The sequence below is a fragment of the Brachyistius frenatus genome, unplaced genomic scaffold (genome assembly GCF_029030835.1).
Source record: "Brachyistius frenatus isolate BFR_SWC_R1_liver_20210118 unplaced genomic scaffold, ASM2903083v1 Contig_535, whole genome shotgun sequence".
Taxonomy (NCBI): Eukaryota; Metazoa; Chordata; class Actinopteri; family Embiotocidae; genus Brachyistius; species Brachyistius frenatus.
The window spans coordinates 70001-80386 of NW_027211134.1; the positions used below are offsets into that span (position 1 = coordinate 70001).

The window sequence follows — 10386 nt, forward strand, 5'->3', positions numbered from 1 at the left end:
CTCAGAACAAAGAATTACCGAGTCATATTTCATCACAGCATGTCCACCGTTATCAGTCATGTTTTATTTCAAGATATTTATTTGTGTTTTCTGTGTTAACGTCCGGATAATAGAACTGTTGATTCCAGTGTTTTTCAGAGCTGCAGAATGAGGTGTGTTCATCTTTATTTTCACCTGTTGTTCCAGTAAATGCACCTGAAATGATTTGAGGAAGACTGCCGCCTCATCGAGGTGTCTTTGTCATCTTTTCAGTTCAGTGTTTTCAACAAAACAAAATGTTCTGACCTTCCGTCAATAAAAAGAGGACACTTCATTTTCTCGTCTCTTTTGTGCTGTGACCCGTTTCTGAGGGTTAAAAAAGAAGATTTGATGACGTAACCTTCACTTCTGACTCTCAGACACATACGCAGGAAAACTACGAGGGTACGATGACCTCGCTTACTCGGAAAGAAACAGACCTCAGTTCATCTGCTCACTTTTCTGCTGTACAAATGAGTACATGAGATAATTAAAGGAAAGATAGATGGTTGTCTGATCTGTCCTGATGATGGAACATCTCTATTAATGCATTGATCATATTTTAACAGATGCATCATCACCGTCCTGCAGCCTGCAGGGATGACCTGTGCTTTGACAGCAGGATGGTCTTGTTGTGTCTTTATATCTGAAGAATGTGATTCTTATCTAAAAAACACATTAAACAGAAAGGTCAGGGCTGGTATCAAATATATTTTCATGGTTTCATGGTTTTATAGCAGCCAGTGAAATCCACTCCATTTATACAGTGAAAAGTAGAGGCTGGTTATCATCTGCTAACATTAGCATCAGTGATGTCATCAACCATCAGTGATGTCACCAACCATCAGTGAGGTCATCAACCATCAGTGATGTCATCATCCATCAGTGAGGTCATCGTTGGTTTGTGAACGTTATGAATCCTCCAGTTCAGATTCTGTCCGTCACCATCTTTGCTAGTTCGGAGTGGTTCGGAGCAGGAAGTGACCATATTTGGACGAGCTGGGGGAGGAGCCAGCGGTGGATCTGACCGATCTGATTGGAAACCTGACGATGCTACGTCCCGCCCACCGATAGCTGTAACCTGACTGCACCACAGGCCTGTCAATCAAACAGACACGCCCCCCCAAAACAGGTCTTCTTGAATCTTCTTTTCTAATGAATGAGGGATTATTTTCAGATGGACCTCCAGAAAACTAATAAGAAGGAGTGACTTTAGCTAACAACACCGAGAGAACTGATGGACACATTTTATTCACTTTGGATTTGATGAGAGAAGTTGAATGGGAGTCTATGGAGCCGGAGGCTTTTTGGAGCCGACCTCTAGTGGCACTCGCTGGTATTGCAGCTGAAGACACTTCTGGATCGGAACCATTTTACAGACCTGAAGCTACGAACTCTTTTAGAAACAGTCGGTGCTCGAATCCCAGTTGTGCCTGTAACCTGACCCATGCTTTAGTTCACGTTGTCCTTTCAGTGGGAAACTCGTGACCTTTAAAGTCGTCCTCTGCATGTTTCCTGTTTTTTTCCTTTTGTTTGCACCGCTGAGGCTGTTCTGGTTCTGTTCATCAGAGCTCATAACATCTCATTGTTCTGGTTCTGTTCATCACAACAATGGATTCCAGCAGAAACAAGGATTCTCAGTTTTAACGGTTGTTCGTGTTCATTTCAACGGCACTCGCAGCCCTTTTTATTAAATCCAACAGATTCAGGAGCTGTATGTAAATAATCTTGAACATTTTAAAGTGTTTCAGGATGTGTGAACAGTGAAGACGTCCTCTAATAAACAGGAAGTGAAGGTTGTGGTTTATTCTCTGCTAAATGGTGTTCAGCAGCTGCTGATGGTTATAATGCAAATATTCACTGAATCCAAACGAGAATCCTTCAAATGCGTTCATCAAACCTGCAGCTTCAACTGATAATAACCTCGTTACAGGTGACTGATGTCTGGACTGAAGAGCAGGGACAGTGTGTGTGTGTGTGTGTGTGTGTGTGTGTGTGTGTGTGTGTGTGTGTGTGTGTGTGTGTGTGTGTGTGTGTGTGTGTGTGTGTGTGTGTGTGTGTGTGTGTGTGTGTGTGTGTGTGTGTGTGTGTGTGTGTGTGTGTGTGTGTGTGTGTGTGTGTGTGTGTGTGTGTGTGTGTGTGTGTGTGTGTGTGTGTGTGTGTGTGTGTGTGTGTGTGTGTGTGTGTGTGTGTGTGTGTGTGTGTGTGTGTGTGTGTGTGTGTGTGTGTGTGTGTGTGTGTGTGTGTGTGTGTGTGTGTGTGTGTGTGTGTGTGTGTGTGTGTGTGTGTGTGTGTGTGTGTGTGTGTGTGTGTGTGTGTGTGTGTGTGTGTGTGTGTGTGTGTGTGTGTGTGTGTGTGTGTGTGTGTGTGTGTGTGTGTGTGTGTGTGTGTGTGTGTGTGTGTGTGTGTGTGTGTGTGTGTGTGTGTGTCCACACATTTTCATAGGTTCTGTATCTTCTCTGAACATCCTGCTGCTGATGAAGCAGCAACAATTACTATCAGCTGGCTGATCTGGGAGCAGCTTCCGTCCAGTCTGAGCGGTCCAACCAGAACAGAGTAACAACAGGAGCTGATGCTCGAAGGAGGATTTTAAAGGAACAGTTCAGTATTTTGAAGACAGATCTTCATGTGACCTGTTGATGGAAACATGTAAATCTTTGTTTCTGAACAGATGAAACCAACAGGAATAAAACCACCAGACGCTAATTCTAGTTTAATTCTGTCTCCCGCCATCAAACGTGTTGCAGATGTTCGTAAAATGTGACAACTGAACTGGTCTTTAGTTCCTGATTAGCTTCTTGCTGAGCTGAATCCATCAGTTTCTGCAGTGTAGGTCTAATTAGCGTTAGCATGCTAACCCACTGAGATGGGAAGCAGCCTGCTACACGAGAATCCTGCATCATAAACTGAGCTCACGATCACTCAACGCTCCTCAAACCGGCCACAACACATCTAATGGAAACTTATTAACATTTTAAATCCAAAGGACAACACATTGAGAGGGAATAAAAACCGATTAGATTAGCTGCCATCAGAGTGACTGTCTGTCCTCTTCCTCTGTCTCTGCTGGCTGAAACACTCTTGTGGAGATGAAGCGTCCTGAGTCTCGTCCATCCTCCTCTTATCCTCTCACACACACTCAGCCTCAGACTATTACAGCTCTCAACATGTTAACCATCCCATTCAACCACTTCTACGATCGGCTGTAACTCTCTGTTCCTCCTCCTTTTCTTTTTTATTGCTCATATTTTTACTTTGTACATTTCAAATTTGCTGTTTAAACATTTGTATTATTTTAATTGACAGTCCACCTCTGAAATACTAAAAAACAAATACCTTCATGAAAAGAATTCAGACCTCAGACTGTTTCTAAAAGAGTTTGTAGCTTCAGGTCTGTAAAATAGTTCTGATCCAGAAGTGTCTTCAGCTGCAATACCAGCGAGTGCCACTAGAGGTCGGCTCCAAAAAGCCTCCGGCTCCATAGACTCCCATTCAACTTCTCTCATCAAATCCAAAGTGAATAAAATGTGTCCATCAGTTATCTCGGTGTTGTTAGCTAAAGTCACTCCTTCTTCTTAGTTTTCTGGAGGTCCATCTGAAAATAATCCCTCATTCATTAGAAAAGAAGATTCAAGAAGACCTGTTTTTGGGGGCGTGTCTGTTTGATTGACAGGCCTGTGGTGCAGTCAGGTTACAGCTATCGGTGGGCGGGGCTTAGTATCGTCGCTCACTCCTCCCCAGCTCGTCCAAATATGGTCACTTCCTGCTCCAAACCGCTCCTATAATTGTGATGACAGCAGACATCAACTCACTAACATTAATACATTCAAATCTGGAACTTTGTCATTTTATTGAAGCTCATTTTAAAAGAGTCTTTAAACATTATAAAAACAGAGAGATGACTGATGTAACTCTTGTCCGTGTGTTATCACAAAGCTGGACTCGGTAGAAGTTAGCTTAGCGAACAGCTAGCCTGGCTCTATTTAAAGGTTTAACAGAACCAGATTTAACAAATAGAACAATAATCAGAGAGCTTTTGAGGTGTTGAATATGTGTTAGATATTTTCCCTTCTCTAAATCTTAATGTTAATCTCTCAGTGGACAGTGAGTGTGATATCAGTCTTCATCCAACGGTTCCTTTCAGATCATGCTTCCTCTCATTCAGCGACTGCACCGCTGCTTCAACAGCGACTGAGACGTTCCCATTCAGATGGTGGCAGTTTGATTGACAGCTGGTGATAAGGTGGTGTCTCAGAGGGGTTCCTTGTGCGTCTTCGCATCGAGACATCCTGCTCTGACAGAGGAGCTGCTGCTGCTGGGAGATTATAAAGCTCTGATCGAGCCCTCCGGTGAGCACAGACTCAAACACTAATGAATAATCCATCACAGTGACAAGAAGGCCTTTTATCTGTGGAAACAATGGGACATGCAGATTTTAATGTGCTAAATATAAATGTATTATCAAAGTGAATTGTTAGTAAGCACAGAGGCATTTTTATTTACACTTTACACATCCTATAAGTGTTTAATCAGATTTGTATAACTGCGTCAAAGTTTTTTTTATTGAAACACTTGCATTTGTTTTTTAGAGGACAATGAAACGCCTCATGAATGCAGCTGTTTCCAGCGTGAAGAGCTCTCAGAGCGCTGCAGGTTGAGGATGAATCGTCGGTGCACTCGGTCAGCTGTTAACTGAAGTTTTTGTGTTTCCCTCCATCACATACTGCCGTCTGGATGTTAATCCTGCTGGCTGCAGCTGGAAGAGAAACACGTCTCCTTCATTTATACACAACCTGTTAAATATATTATAGACAAACTGCAATTATTTCATGCTAACAAAAAAGAGCTCCTTTAAGATCACTGCTCTGATCCTACTGAAAACCACTCTGGCTTCCATCTCCAGCTGAGGACGGTCTGTGACCGTCTGACATCTGACATGATGGTTTTAATTCCACTGAATATTTAGCCACACTATCAATGTGTTTGTGTGGATAAATGATTCAGTTTGACAGCTGATCAGACTGGAAACTACCTGAACATCTGACCTACAAACATCACCAACGTTAACGCGTCTGCATCCAGTCTGACATTTTATAATCTTGTGTTTTGAATTTAATTGGATGTCTATTTTGTTAATCTCTGAATTAGACTTCAACAGTTTGTAGGACGTCTGAGTCGGTTTCTTTTCATCTTCCTTCTTCAACATGTTTCTGCCTCCCGTCTGTCCTCAGGCAGACTCTTTAATAACAGCAGCCGTGGATGAAGAACTGTTGGTTACGAAGCAGAAACTTCATGCCAACCTTCGAGCGAACTGGACAGTAAGATAACACGTTTAAAATGAACTTGTAAATGTCACATGTCCTTCCTCTGTTCCTAAACAGCTGAGTGAATCTTACTGACAGAATGAGAAGTTTTATCGTTATCAGTTCGGCTGTGATCCACCACGTCGTTTAAATCACATTAAATCACTGCAGAGAACAGAAACAAACTGCATCTCATAGTCAGTCATATAATTGTCTGCTGGGCTGTTTGTTTGTTTCAGCTCCTGTGTTGCATGTGTGGGTGGTGAATGAAGTCTGCAGGAGTGCTGTTGTTGTACTGCAGGTGGAAAGTGAAGCATGCCTAAACACTGAGGAGTGAACACTTTCACAATGTGAGAGGATGAACACAGTTCAGACCTGCTGCTCGTCGTCTCAACCAATCAAACAGACACGCCCCCAAAAACAGGTCTTCTTGAATCTTCTTTTCTAATGAATGAGGGATTATTTTCAGATGGACCTCCAGAAAACTAATAAGAAGGAGTGACTTTAGCTAACAACACCGAGATAACTGATGGACACATTTGATTCACTTTGGATTTGATGAGAGAAGTTGAATGGGAGTCTATGGAGCCGGAGGCTTTTTGGAGCCGACCTCTAGTGGCACTCGCTGGTATTGCAGCTGAAGGCTTCACTTTTCTATCCACTCCATGGAGCATCCTGACAGAGCAGCTGCAGTTTGAGAAAAATGTCCAACAGAAGCGTTGCTTTGGTCCCGTTCAGCTGCACCACGTGATGATGACACACGGTACTTGTACTCCTCATGTTATTTCACATCTCCTGACCCCGTGACCCCGCTGTTACCTTCAGACCCGTCAGCAGGTCGTCTGACGGTTGGTCACAGACTGATAACAGACGGACACATCCTGCCTGAGGAAATATGACAGTCAGAGTCAGAGGCTTCTTTTACATCTTAGATTAAAACAGATTTTTATTGCACTGCTTCTCCTCCTTTCATCTTATTTATAGTTTGTATTCTCTATAGATTTTGCCCTTTTTTAATTAACTCCACAAAGGAGGTTTTGTTTTCAGGTGAATTATCTCTTTTATTGTATTTTAAAATCCAGTAAATGAAGTTCAATAGTAACAAGTCATCGACTAGAAATACGACGACTCTTCTGGGATTCACAGACTCCAACTCAATACAGCATTATGGAGCACAGAGTTTACAAGCGTTGTTAGATTATCAGAGAAGTAGACTGTTAGCGGTGGTGAAGCTCTGCACTCTCTTTTATTCTCTTATTTCTGGGTCTTTATATGTTTCTACGCACTTTGCAACTTTGTTTTGATAAGTGTTTTAAAGACAAATATTCATATTGTTATCAAATTAAAATGCAAAAAAGAAGAAAAGTTTTCCTACAAAAAATGTTTTGAGATGCTGCTAAAACAAAGATTAAAAAAAGTTTAGGACACATCTGGAAATAAAAACTACAATGAAAATATAAACATCAAATTCCATTAAAACTGTATTTATCCTGTTTGTCTACTTGTTTATTCGAGCGTCCCAAAGCTCATTGATCGGCAGAAAAAAACGACAGTATAAAAATGTTATTTTTCCTCGGACTCCCTCAGGGCCGGATGAAAGAGAAAGACTGATGAAGAGGAGGCGGCTGATGGGTGTCCGAGACCAGGAGGTGAAGGTGTAAATTGGGAATGAAGCTGAGAAGAGGGAAAGGTCAGACAGGAGGAGAGAAACAGGAGGCCAGTATCTTCCTGTAATCTGTTCAGTCTTCTCTGAGTCTGCAAACATCTGGAGAACACAGATTATCTGCCATGAGGGCCATGTGGGCACACATCCCCGCCATCATCCTCATCATCGATGCCGCAGAAGATGAAAGGTGAAACTTCTGGTGCCAGCAGTCGAAGCGACTGCAGGAGTTTCTAAATGAGGTTTTGCAGCAGCTCCAAGAATCAATCAGAGGGTCAGAAGACATCAGAAAACTTTCTCACACATAAATGCAGCAGTCAGACGTGCGGTTCTGACCTGTTCTGTCCTGGACTGTCCTGAGTCCACTGAGACTGTTAATACGACATCATCCTCCCCTCCAGCTGTCTGTGTTCCTGTTTCACATCCCTGGACAACCTGCGAGCCACCGTCTCCACACGACAGGATCCGGTTTAGATGCTGCAACACGACAGACCGGCTCAGTTCTGTGGTCACTTTAATGCCTCCTAACATAAATGTAAATTCTCTCTTAAAAACCTAAATAAAAGGCAAATCATAAATTCCTTCCTTAGTGTTACACATGTGAAATCTATAGTCTGACCGAGTTAAAGGAAGAATCCTGTAATTGTGAAGTTATTTTTGGATATGGACATGTGAATACTTTGCATGACTAAAGGGCTTCAGTTCTCCCATAACAACGTTGTTTATTGTAATAATGCACATCATTGGCCATCAGATTGTTAAATCTCTCCACACCGCCCCCTGGTGTGCGGACTACATTTTGCATGTCGCTTATTACCAAAATAAAGGTCTGCATCATTCAAATGTGTCTCAAAATCATTGACAAGTTATAAACATCATTATAAGAAGGTGGTGAATGTGATACCGGATCACCGGTACCACAGCAGGTCCAGAACCTGTAATCCACTCTGACATTAACGGGCCTGTTGGGACATGTGTGTGTCACCTGCTGCCACACACACAATCATGTGACACAAACAGGCTGAACTGGAACTGCTTTTCTACATTCATCATTTTTATCTGTGAAAAAATAACCTGTGATATTTACACACCAGAATCAGAGTTCATGTCTGCAGGCAGAAATTATAACTTTCTGATCCTTTTAAAGAAACACAACACCTCACTGTGTGAGTGAGAGAGAATGTGTGTGTGTTTACAAGAAGAATCATACTCTGCAGGACAGAGCTATAACACACACACACAGACACACACGTTCATGATCATGTGTGACATCATGTTCATGATGAACACGTCCCTCCGAGAGAAGACAGAGTTCTTCACCTGGAACTGAAACAATCCCCCTGAATATGAGAGAAAACCTCACATCGCTCCATGAGGTATGACCACCGTCCACACCTGGACGGCTCCGACTCACACCACATCATGTGTGACATCATGTGACATCATGTGTGACATCATGTGTGACATCATGTGTGACATCATGTGACATGATGTGTGACATCATGTGTGACATCATGTGTGACATCATGTGACATCATGTGACATCATGTGTGACATCATGTGTGACATCATGTGTGATATCATGTGACATCATGTGACATCATGTTGTAAACGACCTGCAGAGGTTTAACTTCTGGGTTCTGGTGGATCCAAAGTTCAGATGTGCTGTCAGATAATGTTGAACATCAAAAGTGTTTATGAACCCTGAGAGCCGACTGATTAAACCTGTCACTCAAAGAGGATCTCCATAATTTCTTTTAAAAAGAATAAATAAAATGGAAGAGGGTTATTTGCTTTCATGCTAACAGTCACATGTGAAGATCAGAACCACTCACACATCTGTGCATTAAGCTAGTTAGCGTAGCTTAGCATAAAGACTGTAAACAGGGGGGAACAGCTAGCCTGTTTGCTCCCAGCTCGTGGTCTAAAGCTTCGCTAACCACCTCCCGGCTGCAGCTCGATGATGACGTGATCTTTCTGATCTAACCGAGCACATTTCCAGCCCAGAGAGCAACAGTCTGAGAAACCTGCGAACACAATGACAGGAAGCATTCAGCCTTTTTCATTTCAGTTCCTTTCTATCAGCTGTTAAGGTCATCGTTTGGGAAACACTGCTTCACAAGGACAAACTTGAAATGACACATTAAAGTGAGTGAACAGTGTTCAGATCATCTGCTTCTCTGCTGAGCTCTTCATCAAACCTCCAACCTCCAGGAAGGAGAGAAAAGGAGAAGAAGAAGAAGCTCGGCGGCCGGAGGTTCGGTTTCATCTCCAACCTGAGCACACGTCTGAGAGCAAAACACAGAAGATAAAAAGCTGAGACACACTGAATCCAGACGACCTTCATGACTCATCCTCACGGATCTGAGGTCATAAACTCAGACTGCTGCCAACAACAACGACAACAACAACAACAACATTGAACTATTTGTGCACATTTTAATATTTCATATCACCAGACTGAACACACACCAACAGGAACATTTAATACGGATGGAATTGACTTATTTATTATGGGATATGTCTGCTTATTCATACATGCTGATGATGAAAGTCTGATTTCATCCAAAACCACAAAACACGTCCACTAATTGTCATTTTCAGATAAATTGTAGGAATATTTCTAACTTCTATTTCAATGAAGCTCGCTGTTGTTCTGAGGTTGTAGTTTTCTCTGTGTTTTCTTTGGATCTTGTGATCTTCGTGCAGGCCTGCTGGGATGTACCACCATGTGATTATGGGATGCTCCTGATACTATCAGTCTATATCTTTATCTTCAGTTTGTCTCGGTGCCGGTTCCACTCGGAGCTCTGACGTTTAGATCTAGATGGGAATGTTTGCAGCGTACGTGATGTATGTGTTTAGTCTGAAAACTGTCTGGGTAAGAAGGAGATAACCAACGACAGGAACAACAGGGGATTTTTCTTCTATATATTATTATATATTTAGATGTTATATGGAAATGGAAATTAGAGTGGAATATTTGGAGACTTTGATCACTGTTTCAAACAGAGACTAGAGAGGTGAGTCTGGTTAACAGAGACTAGAGAGGTGAACCTGGTTAATGGAGACTAGAGGTGAACCTGGTTAACAGAGACTAGAGAGGTGAACCTGGTTGACAGAGACTAGAGAGGTGAACCTGGTTAATGGAGACTAGAGGTGAACCTGGTTGACATAGAGACTTTAGCAGGAGGATGCAGCGTTCCTGGTTCTGTGCACATTTAAAACGACACATCTACCTGCACATTAAAGTTCCCTGTTTTGTGGTTTCAGGATCCTTGAAGGAACTGAAAGATGCTTGTGGACATGTTGTGACTACTGTTCTGAGAGATGAGCATCAATCGCTATATCTCACCTGAACGTCCTTTAAGACAAACAGCAGACAGACTGATGGTGAGACGG

At 42.4% G+C, this 10386-nt stretch overlaps 1 protein-coding gene across 1 annotated transcript in view; it reads left to right on the forward strand.

Annotated features, from left to right (window-relative positions):
* The window catches only part of LOC138614620 (transmembrane protein 88-like), a 14737-nt gene extending 14424 nt beyond the window's left edge, over positions 1-313 (forward strand). The window contains exon 3 of the mRNA XM_069688156.1: positions 1-313. This exon is cut by the window's left edge and continues 1289 nt beyond it. The gene's annotated coding sequence lies outside the window, so the exon portion shown is untranslated.
* The last annotated feature ends 10073 nt before the right edge of the window (positions 314-10386 follow it).